We start from the raw sequence: 16,063 nt of genomic DNA, 5'->3' as shown, positions 1-16,063 counted from the left end.
TTCATACAGAAAGTTGTAATTGAGAAAGGAAAAAAAGAATTATTTTATATCAGAATCGCGATGTGGGTAAAAAAGGTACATATATTTCTTAATTTGTGAAGGAAGAAAAAAAAATCCTAAATAATTAAGGGAAGAGAATAATGATCTAGATCATTCCGGCTGCTCGAAGAATTAACCCATAAAACATATGAAATTTTATAATCTGAATTTCAATGCGTTGACGTAAGTAGACGCCTTCTTTTAGGCCTGCTGATTTAGTTCTTAAGGCTCAAGCTTTCTAATTAGGTTAAGAGCTTGGCTTCCAAAGGATATATAGGTTGTAGTGACAACTGGTACGAATTTATATTCATCAGGAATATCCAAATATTTGTTCGTTTTAAAATCTTCTGTGTATTTTCAAATGTCCTTATTAATGTTGGAGAGTGAGAGAGGGTTAACGCAGGATAAATCTCAAGCTAGAAATCGGCCGTTCTTCCAAGAATTGTGCAATTCCAACGGGTCGTCTCCCATCAATAAAGAGACCTATGGGTTCTAAAGTGGCAGGAACCAGCAATCTGTAAAGCCAGTTTTATGAGAGCATTGCATCTGTTATGTAGATTGAACGTCCACTGTTAAAGATGCATTGGAGGCAATTATGGAGTTTGACTTACTGGCTTCTTGAACTTGGTGCACTCATGAGACTGAGGCTGTCACATTTAAGCTAATGGTTACTGCAAAGCTGAATTCTTGGTTTGAGAGCTCGAGGTCAAGATTTTTAGAAGGAATGGCGTCTAGGTATTCATATCCAAAACCTTTGTTGAGAAAGGCTAATAAGGCATGATCTTCAGATGGCAGGTTCGTAAAGAGGTAATCAATGGACCTTGCAATCATCGGATTATCCCAATCCTTTTTGTTTATGGGAGGCTGGAGGTTGACATTCATCGCCGACTGATACGGCTTGTTGCTACGAATTGGAATTAAATTTGAGATTTTATTTTTTCTATAATGTTTTTTAATATGGATTTATATGCTTTTAAAGGTTCAGGATGTTTAAAAATAGCCTTTGAACGTAAAGCATAGAAAGTCTTCTATATATTGAAGAAATCTTTAATTAAAAAGAAAGATTTATGTGTGGTAAGTTGTATAAGTAACTCCTCCATATTGTTTAAATTATTAGAAGTAGCTTGGAAAAAGGCGTCAACCGCTAAGTAATATTTCAACTGGTGAGCCAAGATTTGTTAGTTCTTCGGCTATAACCTCTAAAGGCATGGCAGCTGGGAGATTGGGAGGTGAGCTAAAAGAATTCTGTTTTGTCGACGTAGGCATATGTCTGCCCCATCCGTTTGTAAAATTTCTAAGGCTTTGGCTATCTCTTCTGGACTACCGCTTATAATCGCGTCATCTATGTACCAGATATAAAGATCTAACAGGCAGCTGCTTTTAATTTTTTTATCAAGATTGTCTATTCCTAGACAGAATAAGATCGAACCTACGGGATCACCCTGTTGAATTTCTTCTGATAAAGAAAGCCTATATTCCCATATTGCAGGAATTGTATAGCAGCTTAAAATGTGGCTGGAGTAGCATGGGAAGCTATTGATGAAGGATTTTGGTAAGACAGACCGTTTTATTGTGTTGTATGCATTGTTAAAGTCTATTTTAATTAGGTGTTTATACAGAGGATTATTTGTGAATTTATTTTTTAAAAAAATAGATTTTTTATAGTACATTATAAAATAAATGAATTATACTCTTATAATAACAATATAAGTCAACAGAAAATTTATACACGAAAAAAAAATCCAAATAAAATAATATAAAGGTGAAGTATAGTGTAGAATGATAAGATTAAGGAATAAAAAGTGAATCTAGACAAGGTATGTGGTAAGAAGACTATCATTGATTGATACGCTTTAAGGATAGCTATAGCCATTCTCTGTCTGAGGAAGACATACTTGCGGATGTGAGATCCTAAATCCTCGAAGAAGGATAATGTAAGCTTACCAAAGGAGGTTAAGGTAACAGATATTATTGGGATAAAGATGTGATCTTCTGATATTTCCGAATATTTGGAAATTTTATATTGTTTCTTTCGCTCAAGTAGGTTTGGAGTTAAGTTGGATAAAGCTAATGGATCTATACAAGATAGTTCCAAACCAGAGCCCTATTTCTATGAGATCAGGGTATTTCCGTTCAAGCAGTTTTATATAGGATCTAAAAAGTTCTGGTGGTTCAAGTATAGCAATTTGGGCGGATTTCAATGCTCGTCAGATCAAGGAATTGCATTGGGTGTGCCTGAGGATTTCCTTTGCCCAATCTGTAATGTAAACTATGTCTTCCTTTGCTGTCTATGGGGATTCTGCAGCTAGAGTAGTAGCGAGGAAACGTTATTTTACTATTGCGGGGGTTAGCTCTTTGTTGGTTAATTGGAGTTGAAGATTTTTAGAAGAAATGATTGCAAAAATTCCCGGAAACCAATGACTCCTACCTTTAAATAAAATGGGGTGAAAAGGTTAGAGGACTCATATTTTATCCTGGTTGATATCATTTTAGCCACAAGGCAGCAGAAAGTTGACCCAATAGCGATTGGTCTAATGTCTTTGTTAGGTTTCTGTAGAACTATAAGTCTGGCTAAAAAGAATGGGAGAAAGCTGTGAGCATCATCATTTAAGATTCGGTTCCAAGAGTTTGTGATTTTAAGAAGTAAAAGTTTGTGAGCTAATCAATGGATAAGTTGTGTCATAGTTGGATTTGATTCCATCTAGGCCGTGAGCTGAGTCTCAGTGGAAATTAGATTTTTATTTAAACAGTCAATTTTCTTTGAAATAAATCTAACTTTAAGTTTAATAGAAGAAGCTTTTTTTATTATAAAATATTGTGGACCCTTAAACCCTTGAAGATGTGGAGATACGTTGCAAGAGGCATATTTAATTTGTTGAGTTAAAAAAATATTTGAGGATTTATCAGGCAACCTAAAGGTATTATAACCAAAAAATAAGAATTTAACCCATTCCGTCTCATTGTTAAGGTTTATAATAGAGAGGAGATGAAATCAAAGAGAGTAGCACCTTTGGGAATTCTTTATATTATGTAAGTGTTGCATGTTCGCTTAATTTGTTGTAATTCATTGTATATTTAAATATGTTCATATTATCTTTTTATTCAATGAAATTAACATGTATATAAATACATCTCAAGGCGATTAAATATATATATTGATATAAATTTTTATTTTCTAAGACCACTTGTTTTCTTTTGTATAACCATATTATAAATTAAAAAGACCACATCATACGTCAATATTCTAATAATATAATAATAAAGACTATCATATCATTCCCCCTTAATTATTCAATACAATCGCACATAATTTATTCTATAGTATTTATTCTTATTCAATATGGTGGAGGATAGGGGCATCGAAGTCCTTACCTCTCGCATGCCAAGCAAGCTCTTTCCTTCCCCATTTTTTGTACCATGTTGTGTTTTCAAGACTTAAATTTTTTTATATATTTTTTTGGAGGTGGTGCAGTACGGTTTTCTGGTATTGAGGAATAGATCTAAAAAAGATGTATTAGAACTTAAAAGCATAATTTAAAGGGGGTTCTATGAAAGGGCTGTGAAGCGTTCTGGGAGAGAAGTGAAAGTCTTGAATGAGGGCACCTTGATTGGTTTATGAACATAAAATAAACCTCATGTTAAGTTTCAGGCAAGAAGAGCAGATTTTGGGTTTAAAAAGGTGGCCATTGTTATAATATCATAGCACGGTCATTAATAAAGCAAAAGTATGCCAAATATTAAAATGTAAAGCAAATAACTTGAGTAAATGGCGCGACTACGTTTGAGAAAAATGAATTAATGCGATAATGAATAAACTTAAAGCTATATCCATATCCAGATACGAAAATAAAAAATTGATAAAAAGAAGCGCAAATGGATAATACGAAATTTATCAAAGGCCACGCGGTTTAAATGAGGGAAATAAAGTAATATATAAAAAAAGGTTAAAAAAAAATTATTTTCCATTTTTATTATATGTTTGAATTAGATATGCTTCGTTCTTTTAGTGTTAATAAATCAATAATAAATATTATAGTAGTGTCTCTAATTTGCTTTAAAGATTTAAAAGGGAAATTAAGAAGAATTATTTTAAACCACAATGTAATCATAAAAAAGGAAATAGAATACTTATTATTAATCACTATTCGCTTGACGTTAATATACAATAATCATTTAAAGTAGTTTCTTGGGTGGTTACCTAAGGCATATTTTCTGAAAAATATTTCCGAGGGATTAACAAACAATTTTTTTTAACTAAACCTAATTACAATGAAAAAAATTGGATTGAGTTCAAAATATAGGTTTAAATGTTGGATCAAAAACAGCTGGAATCATCTATCTTTCTGCACCATAGAAACAGTAATATAATTTTATTTTAATCATTAAGATAAGAATAAATATAATTAAGGTATATTGTTTCTTTCTTTGATAAATTTGCATGATTATTTTTTTTAAAACAACGAGAAAGTGCCTGTTGTTGACAGCTTTTTCATAAGCATATATCTAGGTTTTTTTTTACTTTAACTTACTACTAAAATATTAAAAAAATTAGTATATAATAAATAGTATCAAAGGATACATGCTTGATTATGGTTGCACCGTCTTCGAAATATTCGGGCTTGAAGGCACATACTAAATTCATTTTCTCGTGTTCCTATATTCCAATAAATATGAATTAGCGACAATTTTTACGATCCAATACAGATTTTAATATCATTGATTTTAGTTAGAGATGTAAAAACAAAAAAAATATATAAAAATATGAAAAAGATAACAAAATTAACAATGTTTGTTTTATAGAAAATCAAAAAAAAAATATAATAAAGATTGTTTTTTTTTGTAAGCTTTTCGCGAAAAAATAGCATTTTAAAAGAGAAAATCCCTAATTTTCTTTTTACATTTGATTTATTATAATAAAATAGCATTCTATATTATTTCTACTGGCGTTTCGGCTTGGTATTTAATCAATCGTTGCTGTTGTCGTTTTATTTAGTTTTTATTTTCTGATTTAGGGGAAAACCTTTTCAAATTTCCGATAGCATCTGATCACTGTTAGCTAATTTTTTCCTCTTTCATATTATTTTAAATTTTTGAGATAAGAAGTTCAATAACTAATTTCTTTCCCGAGATTAGTTTCCAGGCAGTAAATTATTGCATTTTTTTGTTATGAAAACTGCCCACCTTAAGTTTTCACTAAAATATTGTTTGAGTTTGCCTTGTGGCAAATTGTTAATATCGGATCTCCTTCAATTTCAAAATTATCTTTGCCCGGTTACTTGAGACAAATTGGGATTGATAATGGCTTTGAAAAATTCGTGCATGACCTCATTTATTGACTTATGATTAACGGTAAAAACTAAGTGTTTTTAGTTTTGTTGTAAGATGTCCTTGATCTTTACTCGAAAACTTTTTTCGTTCGAGTTAATAGATATCTTTCCCATGCTGAGAAATTTGAATATAAAGTCGTGCAAAATGCTATATAATTTTCTTACTTTGTTATATTGAATTACTACGGTAATATAATAAAAAAACAAATTGTTCAGTATGTAAAACATGCTATCCACTCACCAAATTTGATCTATTTGATAAATTTTCTTTGGTTTTCGATAATGCTGTATATAAAAATGGGGGAATTATAATCGTTTATAGGTATAAAGAAATAAGATGACTGGGATAGATAATATTGATTTATTACTTTTTTTTATTGCCTAGTGTCTTTTAATGCCAACATAATTAGTTGAAATTCAAACCATCAAAGTTGTATACCACGAAATCACAACGAGAAAAAAAATATTAGTCTGTATCAGATATTATAACTCGAATCTTAATCTCTGATCTAGCCCGAACTGTCTGAAAAAGAATTGAAACCATATTTCATATTTGTGCTGATTACATTCGATACATACATAAAAATTGATAATGTAATTTATACCTTCCAGGAAGACCTTCGTGTTTCTGATAGATAGAGAAGTTTAAAATACATCATTATAGCATCAATTTGTATTTCATTTTGATGGCCATAACAGCAGTTTCATTTTTTTTATACTAATCAAATGATAATGTGTAAAAATATCGTGATTTAAAAATGTACGTAGGAAAATAATAACACATATATGCGTTAGCCTCAATTTTTTCTCCACGCAGGATGGATTCTTTGAATCAAATATTTATACTGCATTAACATATTTGGAAGTCCATATTTTTTCTTTATTGTTTTACAATTTAGTAAACATTTATATTCCTAAATGTACCATACGAATAGAATATGATTTAATTCAAAGAACGATATACCTGATAATGAACGATCGTTTATATATGTTACAACACCTGCAGCAATATACAAAGCTAGAAGCATAGGCGTATCCCGGATTTTTGTAGGGGAAGGGGCCATGGTGGGTTTTATTCACATAAATTTTTTTGGAGATCTTTAGGTTATAGGCCTAGAGCAATATTATATTTTTATAAAAATAACGTTGGATCACTTTATTTTAATAAAAAACATTTTTTTCTAAATTATAAGTCGTTATTTTAAAATAATTATTGAAATTTACTTATTTTTCTTTCAAATTCTTGTTTATAGTAATATAATCTAAAAATTTTGGGGGAAAGGGGGGTGGGGAGTGAGAAGGAAACGTTTATTAGCTTAGAATGAAAGAAGAAGCAAATTTTTGAAAGACTAGGTATATTATATTAACAAAACATCTAATTAAATTGTTGCCATAATTATGTAAATGTAAAATACATTTAATAATAAAATACCTATAGGAAAAAAATAAAATAAACAGATCCTTTTATAAAATCAGGGTACGTATAGATATATTGAAAGGCAGACAAGATAAATTATTACTATTCATTTAAAAAATTTTCACTTTATTAATAAAATTGAGATATCTAAATCGGAATACTATCCAAAGGATGTGAAACACTTTGGAAGTTCAGTGTTTAGGGTTTACGTTTGTTGTAGAGTGATAAACATTTTAAAAAAATAGAATTGGGGAAGGGACCTATCTAAATGGATCAAGATATGGAAGTGGTCACTAAGAAGGGGTAAACAACTTTAGTGACAGTTCTCGTTCAGTCTCTTGATAAAATAGATCCCCCCTTCCCATTCATTAATAACTTTATATTGGTTTCCATATTTTTGTTTTTATCATTTAGATTTAAATTTTGTCATATTAAAAACTTTCTTAGGGCAATCAAGGTGTGATGCGTAAATAGTTATAAAAAGAAAAAATAATTATTTACGGTTAAAGATTTTAACAAGGGGACCCTATTGATAAAATCTTCGTACAAGTTTTGCTTTCTGATGGCTGATTCCGCAACTACTTTCTTGTAAGTGTTCCTGTCCTTTATTCAAATTATTTTAAGGAATAAAATTATTTTGTAGTAAGACTTATACGAGGATTAAAAGCATATAAATATTTAATAAGGTTATTAGATAATAACTCACTAAAACCCAGAGAATCCCTTCACTTCTCGCTATGATGGTATAAGCGCTAGGTTGATTATACAAGAGTGCGATTTCTCCGAAACTTCCATTATTTTCGTATACACATACTCTACGCGAATTTTCTTCCATATGGATGGAGGATTCGAAGATGCCTCTAATCGGGTTTATTCAAAGTTATTAAAAAATATAGTCAAGGGTTAGTTAAAGCATAGGCGTAGCGGCGGGAGGGGGGAGAAAATATCTTTTTTAGTATTCTCATAAATATCCTTTTAAGCTAATAAAAATTTTCCCTCAACACCCCCCCCCCCCCGATATTTACACAATATATCATTATAAACAATAATTTTTTTAAAAAATTAAGTAAAATGAAATAATTTTTTAAAATAACGACTATAATTCAAAATTTTTGGGAAAAAGTTAAAATCCAAAAAGATATCTATGGGGGAAGACCTTATCTAGTAATACCCTCCCCCCCTCCCCTTGACAAAATTGTTGCTACGATGGCTAAATGCTTGTATTGAATTCAAAATATATAATAATAAAGTTTGACTAAATTGAAAATGCCTAGGTAATTGTAAAGGGCTTGCAGATATGAATTATTTATATGTTCTATTAATTAAGTCTTGATTTTTTTTATACTAGAAATAAATTATGAAACTAAATTTCTGGATATATTTAATAATAAGGTAACAAATAAGTGTATAATTAAACTTAATAGATGATATGATCTTTTAAATTATATTTAAAATAATAGTAGCAAGGTGACACTGGCACCTATTAATTTTTATATGTACAATAAAAAAGTTGTAAGCTTTAGACATTTGATATTACTTTCATCATACGTTATAAGGTTCTCCCAATTGGCGATTCGTTCATTTCTAACTGCCTACATAGCATTATCTTTGATGCTTGCATTAAGACCCTAATAAAGTCCTTGTATAACGTCTATTTAGGTAACATCCTGATTTACGGTATCCCTGAATTTGATGTGATATTCCCCCGATCATTACAATGCACTCTTGAGGGAATAGTCATCACTGAATTTATCCTTAATCTAACTTCATATTACGCACCTTGCTCCCATCCACCTACAGACCAAAACCATGTCAGCCAGTACCCATATTTGGTTTAGATGATTTAGATGCCTTGAGGCCTTTTGTACATATTTAAGCCACCTACTCAGTAAGAGTTTTGTGTAGTAAACCACTTTGCTTACACTATCACGAAAATGTAGAGGCTAACGATGCTATCTTAACCCCCATGGTAGACACCTACTTAGTTTTCAAAAAAACCAAGATAATTATCGATGATCTTCAACGACATATCTTGCTATGTTATCATAAACATGTGTTCTAAACCGATGCATCTGATAGCCATGTTGGGATTTCATTCTGGAAGTATGAAAACATGTCGATGTCATACCAGGAAGCCATCCAGCTGTTCAATATATCAGAGGGTGCAATACATTGCAAAGAAAATCTTAGCCATCGGGTTTGGCGCCCTTCCTGTCATAAACAGAGAGCCACCCAATTTTCACCGATTCGATAGTTGCATATTATGTGTTAAGAGAAAGGATAAAAGCCATTGCTAGAGATCGTGTTTACCTAAATCATGATCAAGTTCTGATTACAGTTCACCGTCGACTCCCATAAGATCAAATAGATTCGGATGGATCAAAACCCGGCCGAAGACCCGCAAGAACATAGATCGGTAGTTGAGACGCGCACGATCTCTTCCATAGAGGGACCACCATAGATGAGCGGTTACTGGACAACGCTACTCAGGAATCCAATTTGTTTGGGACTAAATTAGTGTCAACACCGTCTTTACTATCCGAGCTTTCAGAATCCTCGGCAGACAAAGCAAAGCAATCGGAGCTATTTATTTGATTGTACTAACTACGACAATATTGAAAAACTTTACTGCAACAGACGAATTAGAAAGATACTCACGTGATATATTATTAGATCAAGTAGTGAATGTTTAAAGATTTTAGCAGGACTAACCAATACTTAACATAACATCGTCCCAAAAATAATTTTAAAAGAGAAAAATTTTATATAAAATATGCGGTGAAATAAATATTCTTTAAATTTTAAATATTCATATACCATACGGGATATGTATGTTATTTTAAAATTAACCCAATAACAAAATGAATAATAATAAGAAGAGAAACTTTAATTTTTATGATTTTAAAATGTTCTTTGTTAATAAAAATTCTTCTCTAATTAGACCGTCTTTTAATGTTTCGCAATTGACATTATAAAATTTGAAAAATATCAAATAAAACACCCCAACACTAAACCGAATTGTAGGTTGTTTTTTTAGGTTACAAAAACATATAAATAATATAATAGTTAAAAAATATATCTTATCAGTATTATTATTATATTTTTAAATAAAATGCAACTTAATATAAATAGTAGTCAAATAGTTCATAATTAGATATCGTAAATATTTTTTTCCCGTTCAATTATTTTTTAAACGTGGTTAATACTGGATATTTTTATTTAAAAGATCAATCTTTGTTAGAAAGAAAAATTGCTAAAAAAAACCTTTCAATAATGAAAAAATTTTCCACAATTTCGCCTTGTTCCAATATTTTTTCGCTTTGTAATACCTACATAAAATAAATAACAAGATAAATGAATGAATAAATATTTATTGATTACTCTTCTCTCCTTCATCGCATCGACGACCACATTCGCTTGTTCCTAAAGTTAGCATATTTAAAAAAATTTTTTTTACTTTTTTTGAAATATTAGGTCACCATAAAAATTAAATTGTATCATTAATTGTAATTTGGTAAATGTCTAAGTTAGCAGGGATTTTTTATATAAAATCTTAATGTTTAAAACGATGAATTTATAAGACAAATTTTTATACAAATTAAAAATGGCCCCCAATGTCTTTGAAGTATACCCAATTCTAAAAAATTAATAATATATTAACGCTACTGGCATCTGAAAACCTATAAAAAAATTGCTATTTATAGTTCATTTTTTTAAATATGATTTTTGGATTGGTAATAATTTAAAATTTAGCTTTAAAATGTCAAAAAATAATTTTTTTTTAAAATACATTTTTGCGCTTATAACTAATAAAAACCCAGGTAATTTCTTAATCTTATTTTAAAGAAATTTTCAAATAAAAAAGAATAACTTTGTCAAGCGCTCTGAATAAGATAATATTTTGAATAATTTTTATAAGATAGGCCTTTTGCTCCTTCGTCTTGGGAACCACTTCCTATCATGAAATATATAACATTTGATTAGTTAAAGGCTAAAAAATTTATTTTGAATCATATTTTAATTGTACAGGATAAAAACTGTTTGTCCTTTTTTTTAAAAAATTTTTTTATAGCTGTCTGAAAATAGTAATTTTTAGACTAAAAAAGTTTAGAAATAAGCACGCTTATAAACTTATTCTATAGATATCAACCATTTATGTCAAAATCTATATTTAAAAAAAGGTATGTCTAAACTGCGTTTTACAGAAAAAGAAGAACAATGGTTAATAAGAGAAAAGGAAGCAACCTATCTGCCTATGACTATTACCGAAACTCATATAATGGTCATGGTAATATCTTAATTTTCAAAATTAAACTAAATTGCTATATGCTCAAGTTTTCAAAAAAAAATGAAATGAACAGAATAATATATTTAAACGTTGGGACCTTGTCATATGCTGGCTGAAACCATTTTTTCAGGATTTATAGAGAATTATTTTAATAATAGGATAGAAATTTTTTTTAAAAAAATTATGATTGGAATGGCTGATTCCGATGCGGGCCACACTACTAAACTACAATTAATATATACTATACTATACAGTGGCGTAGCTAGGAATTTTCCTTAGAGGGGGTCCATACATATATAAGGTGGGCGTCGGCCGGGTTTATCTTACAATCATAACCATATCTTCGATAATATATAATAAATTTATTTTTTAAATGCTCAATAATATGTTATTATAATTTAGTAGATTATTCTCAATGACTTTATAATAATACTATCCAGAATAATTTCAATAGTAATATAATATCCTTCCACAAACATCAAAACTAGAAAAATATAATTTATATAAAATTACTTTTAAGTCTTTTGAACGTATAATCTCAAAAAATATTTGCTCTGGGAGGGGTCCAAACCCGAAAACCACCCCCGTAGCTACGCCACTGATACTATATATCATCTCCTAAAACCTTTTCTTTTAATAAAATTTGATCTTTTAAGCTTTTGGGTATAGTGGACAGCGATTCTTATAAACGTTATCAGCTCGAATTCAATTATGCCACCTATTTTCTCAATTGTTGCCGATATTAAAATTATGTTTAAAAATCTTTGACAAAATTACAAGCCCCCTCCTCACCTCCCTGTTATCCTTACTCAAAGAACAAATAATGAATATTTTTTAAAAAAATATAAATTTAACTTATTATATATTTTAAAAAAATTTTGAAAATAGAGAAAAGGTTTTGAGCAATTTAATATTTTATCAGAAATCAAAATAATTCTGGAAAATTTTTTAAATTTCTGAATTAGTAATTTCTGATCAAATGAAGTAAAAAAAATTATCCAGATGAAATAATATTTTATTTTATATTTTACTATATCATCCAAGTTGTCCATATCGTATTTTTCTAATGAAACTTAATTTAATAATAATAATAAAAATAAAATATAAAATATAAAAATATTATATAATAAAAATAAAAATATGTAATGCTAAATCGTAATTTAACGAGTTATACATTAGAAAAAAAATTAAGAAAATCATCAAGTGATTTAAAATTAACTTTATAATATACAATTGAATTATGTATTTGGTAAGGAAGACCGGAATTATATAGACATTTTTTTTACTTTTTCATCAAAACCCATTAAAAACTACTTTTGATTAAAATATTTATTTAATTAAAAGTTAAATAGAAATCAAAGTTATTACCTCTAATAGTTGTTTTTAGGGAAGTCAATCAATTTTTAGGTAATCAGCCCCATACCTGGTATATAAGTGGCTTGGCCCATAATATTTGGGGCTAGTCAAACCTCAAAAACTCTTTTAAACCCGTGTTATGTAACTTTGTTTTTTGTATCTTTATGTGTTATATTACCAAAAATTATACTTATAAAATAGACAAACATGGCATCAACTCTATTTTACAAATTTTAAAATGGTTTAAATTTTAAATAAATATATGGGATATGAAATTATATGGGGATTCGGGATCTCATAATTTCAAATTATTTACTGTAGCCCACTTTTGAATTTTCGAATTTGAAAATTCTGTTTTAACCGGATATCATGTTGAAAATACATTTCCGATCAAATCAGATTTTTATCTAAGCACCACATATAAACACTTTGTTTATTGCGTTTTATATATATTAAATAAATATAGAACTTATAAGTGAAAATTATTTTGTGTTCCGTATATAGTTTAATATAAAATACTAATTAATTTAAATGGGTATATTTTTTTTTTCAGAAAACAAAAGAATATAGGATTTTGGTAAAATGAGATACAATAAAACATTTTCCCCCAATTATCATACAAATTAATTCAATAAAATGTCGGAGCAGGGGGGGGGGTGGATGTTGCCAACTCAACACTTGTTGTTATATAACCCCGGTCTCCCCTAGATATATATCATTTTGATTATAATATTTCAATTTAGAACTTGCCCTATTTGAATATAATTTGTGTCATACAACTTGGTTAAACGTTACAAAAAAGCAGGAATAAATATTGGAATGTGTGTGAAAATATAAAAATCATTAATCATTAAAATGCAAGTTTTTTTGATTACTTGACTGTCTGCGTAACAATCTATTACGAGGGGGTTCTAATAATTTATAAAAAAAAATTTTTGGAAAAAATTTTATGTTTAAAAAAAAATTCATAATGTAAAATAAGTAGTAACCTGGTGATGGAGATGGGCTTTTAGATACATCTGGAAGATTTAGATTGGCCCCTAATAGATTAGAGCTTCCAGTTGAGGAATGTCTACTTCTATCCTCCTTCGCCAACTCGGTGAAATAACTGGCTGCGAATGCTATCAAGTTTTTGGGTTGTTGCGTGTTAACTGCTAAATTAAATTTTAGGATCATATCCAAAAATTCTTTAGAAGCGTTGAGATTTATGTTCATTGATACCTCATATATTTTAATAAATAGGCCCAAAAGTAAGAATACTGCTTCTTTATTTAGCGTCTGCGCTCAAAGATTCAAAGCATAATTACAAAGATATTATTTGGAACAAGTTTAAAATAAAAGATAAAATGTTACTTTAAATTTAAACAAAAAAAAGAATTTAACATATATTAAAAATTATAGAATATAAATTTCTTAATAAAAAAATCAAAGCCATTTTAAGTTTCTCAAATTTTTGCAATTGAAAGTTTCTTAAATTTCACACTATTTAAAACTATACTTGATCTTTAATAAAATAGTAAATTTATAAACCTTGACTCTGAAAATTACAAATCAACTATTGCTCACATCGCGTGCATGTCAAAAGACTGAATCGTTTTTTAAAAAAATTTAATCATATATATACAATCATAGAATTACAATAAAGAAAAAAAACCAGTTTAATTCCAATTGGTTTTTTTAAATGTAAAAAAAAAATTTCAGGGAGAAGGTATGGAAAAGAAACTTGCGGAAAATTCTGGAGTGCTTTAGGAACCGAGTGATTTTAGGAATATTTTTGGGGCAGTTGCAGGCATTCCGAAAAATTGTATGAAAAAGATGATATTGAAAATTGCTTGCTTGAATTTGATAAAAAATTGCTTTTATAGAATAATTACGATTAAATAAATGCATATGAATAAAAACGAAAATGGACCAAATGGACCATTTTACGATCAAAAAAAGGAGACCCTCCAGAAAATTTTGTTTATATTTTTTGCATAAATATAAAAATAATATTTAAAATGGTCATTCATACATATTTATTTTTCAATTTTTAATTACTGTTTTTAATAATAATATTTTATACTCATTAATAGGTACATGTAAATGTAAGATTGCAAAAAAAAATTTTTTTAAATCAAATTTAAAATATTTTATCTCTTATGAAATTGATACTACAATATAAAATAAAATAAAAAGTTTTCGTTTGTCAATGGATAATTTTGCAATCTGTGTATGGAGTTTTGACGCTCATAGTTATATTAATACTATAACCTAATTATAAATGATAATTTTTTAGAGAATGTATCAATTACTACAAAGATTTAATGACTGATATATATTATATGCATGGAATGAAATGAGAAACGGGAATGGAAATAATTTTTTGTTAAAATGAAAATTTAACAGTAAGATAAAAATGACATAATTCCAGGTTCTTGCTAAAATAAATTAAAAAAATTTATTATAATTTTTTAAAAAAAGTATTGGATATTGATTAGACTCTATAATATCGATATTATCTTATAATGGTACATATTTAAACTGTCATGGGACATTTAGATAAGATAAAAACAATCAGCAAGCTTTAACGTAACATTAAAAAAACACAACGACCCAACCCATATCCCGAACAGACGCACCGTCATATGAACCCAATGATAATCATGCATTTAATGAATGAATCGCCAATCTATGTTATATATATCATTGTATGAACCACAAACTATAACTTTTTACGAAAGGGGTAATGAAGGGAAACAAATCACAAATGAGATAAAATCAATTCGAGATATTTCCAGACTCATTAGACCAAAGCAAATTCCGAAACATTTGGAAGACTACATTATGAATATTATAGGTAGCAGTATTAGCGATATTTAGAGAAATACATGATAAATTGCATATTCAAGTACTTTAAACGCGATAATAATTTTTTCTGAAACATGCAGTATTTAATATAAAATATATATTTTTTGACATGGAAATTACCTTGCAATTCGAAAAATGATAACATGAAATGATAACAAAGACACTGACAGCCGCAAGGAACGAACAATTCAAAAGAAAAAGAGACCACGTCACACGAAAATGACCCATGTATTTGCACCCGTAAAACAAGCTAATGACACAACAAAGCCAAAGTTATTCTGGAATGATCTAATAGATGTTAATCAAAATAGAGAAAAATAAAACTCAATTACAAAATTTAGCGTGAAAAAATTGTCTAGAATTTTCACAACTTTTGAAAGAAGAATGTGATATTTTGTTATTTTTATTCATTTATTTATTCTTCTTTTAACTTTAAGATATTTATTGCATATTCCTAACTAAATAATTTAACTTCAATTTATTTGTTGTTTTACTTCAATTTATTTAGTTTTTTGCTATGCTTCAAATATATTTTCTCTTTTTAGCATTTTTTATCTCTTGGCGTAACTTAAATCAATTTTATTTTAAATCAAATTTTTATTTATTTTATTTTACCTTAAATTAACTTATACTATTTAACTATCGTTCAAATATAACTTAAGAATAATTTTTTTTAAAGGTATATATTTTTTTAAAGAATATATATTTTTTAAAGATATATATTAAAGATATATATTTTATTAAAAATATTTATTTTTTTAAAGATATATATATTTTTTTAACAAA

The sequence above is a fragment of the Gordionus sp. m RMFG-2023 genome, chromosome 5 (assembly GCF_954871325.1).
Source record: "Gordionus sp. m RMFG-2023 chromosome 5, tfGorSpeb1-WG-v2, whole genome shotgun sequence".
Lineage (NCBI taxonomy): Eukaryota > Metazoa > Nematomorpha > Gordioida > Chordodea > Parachordodidae > Gordionus > Gordionus sp. m RMFG-2023.
This window is presented reverse-complemented; position numbering follows the sequence as displayed.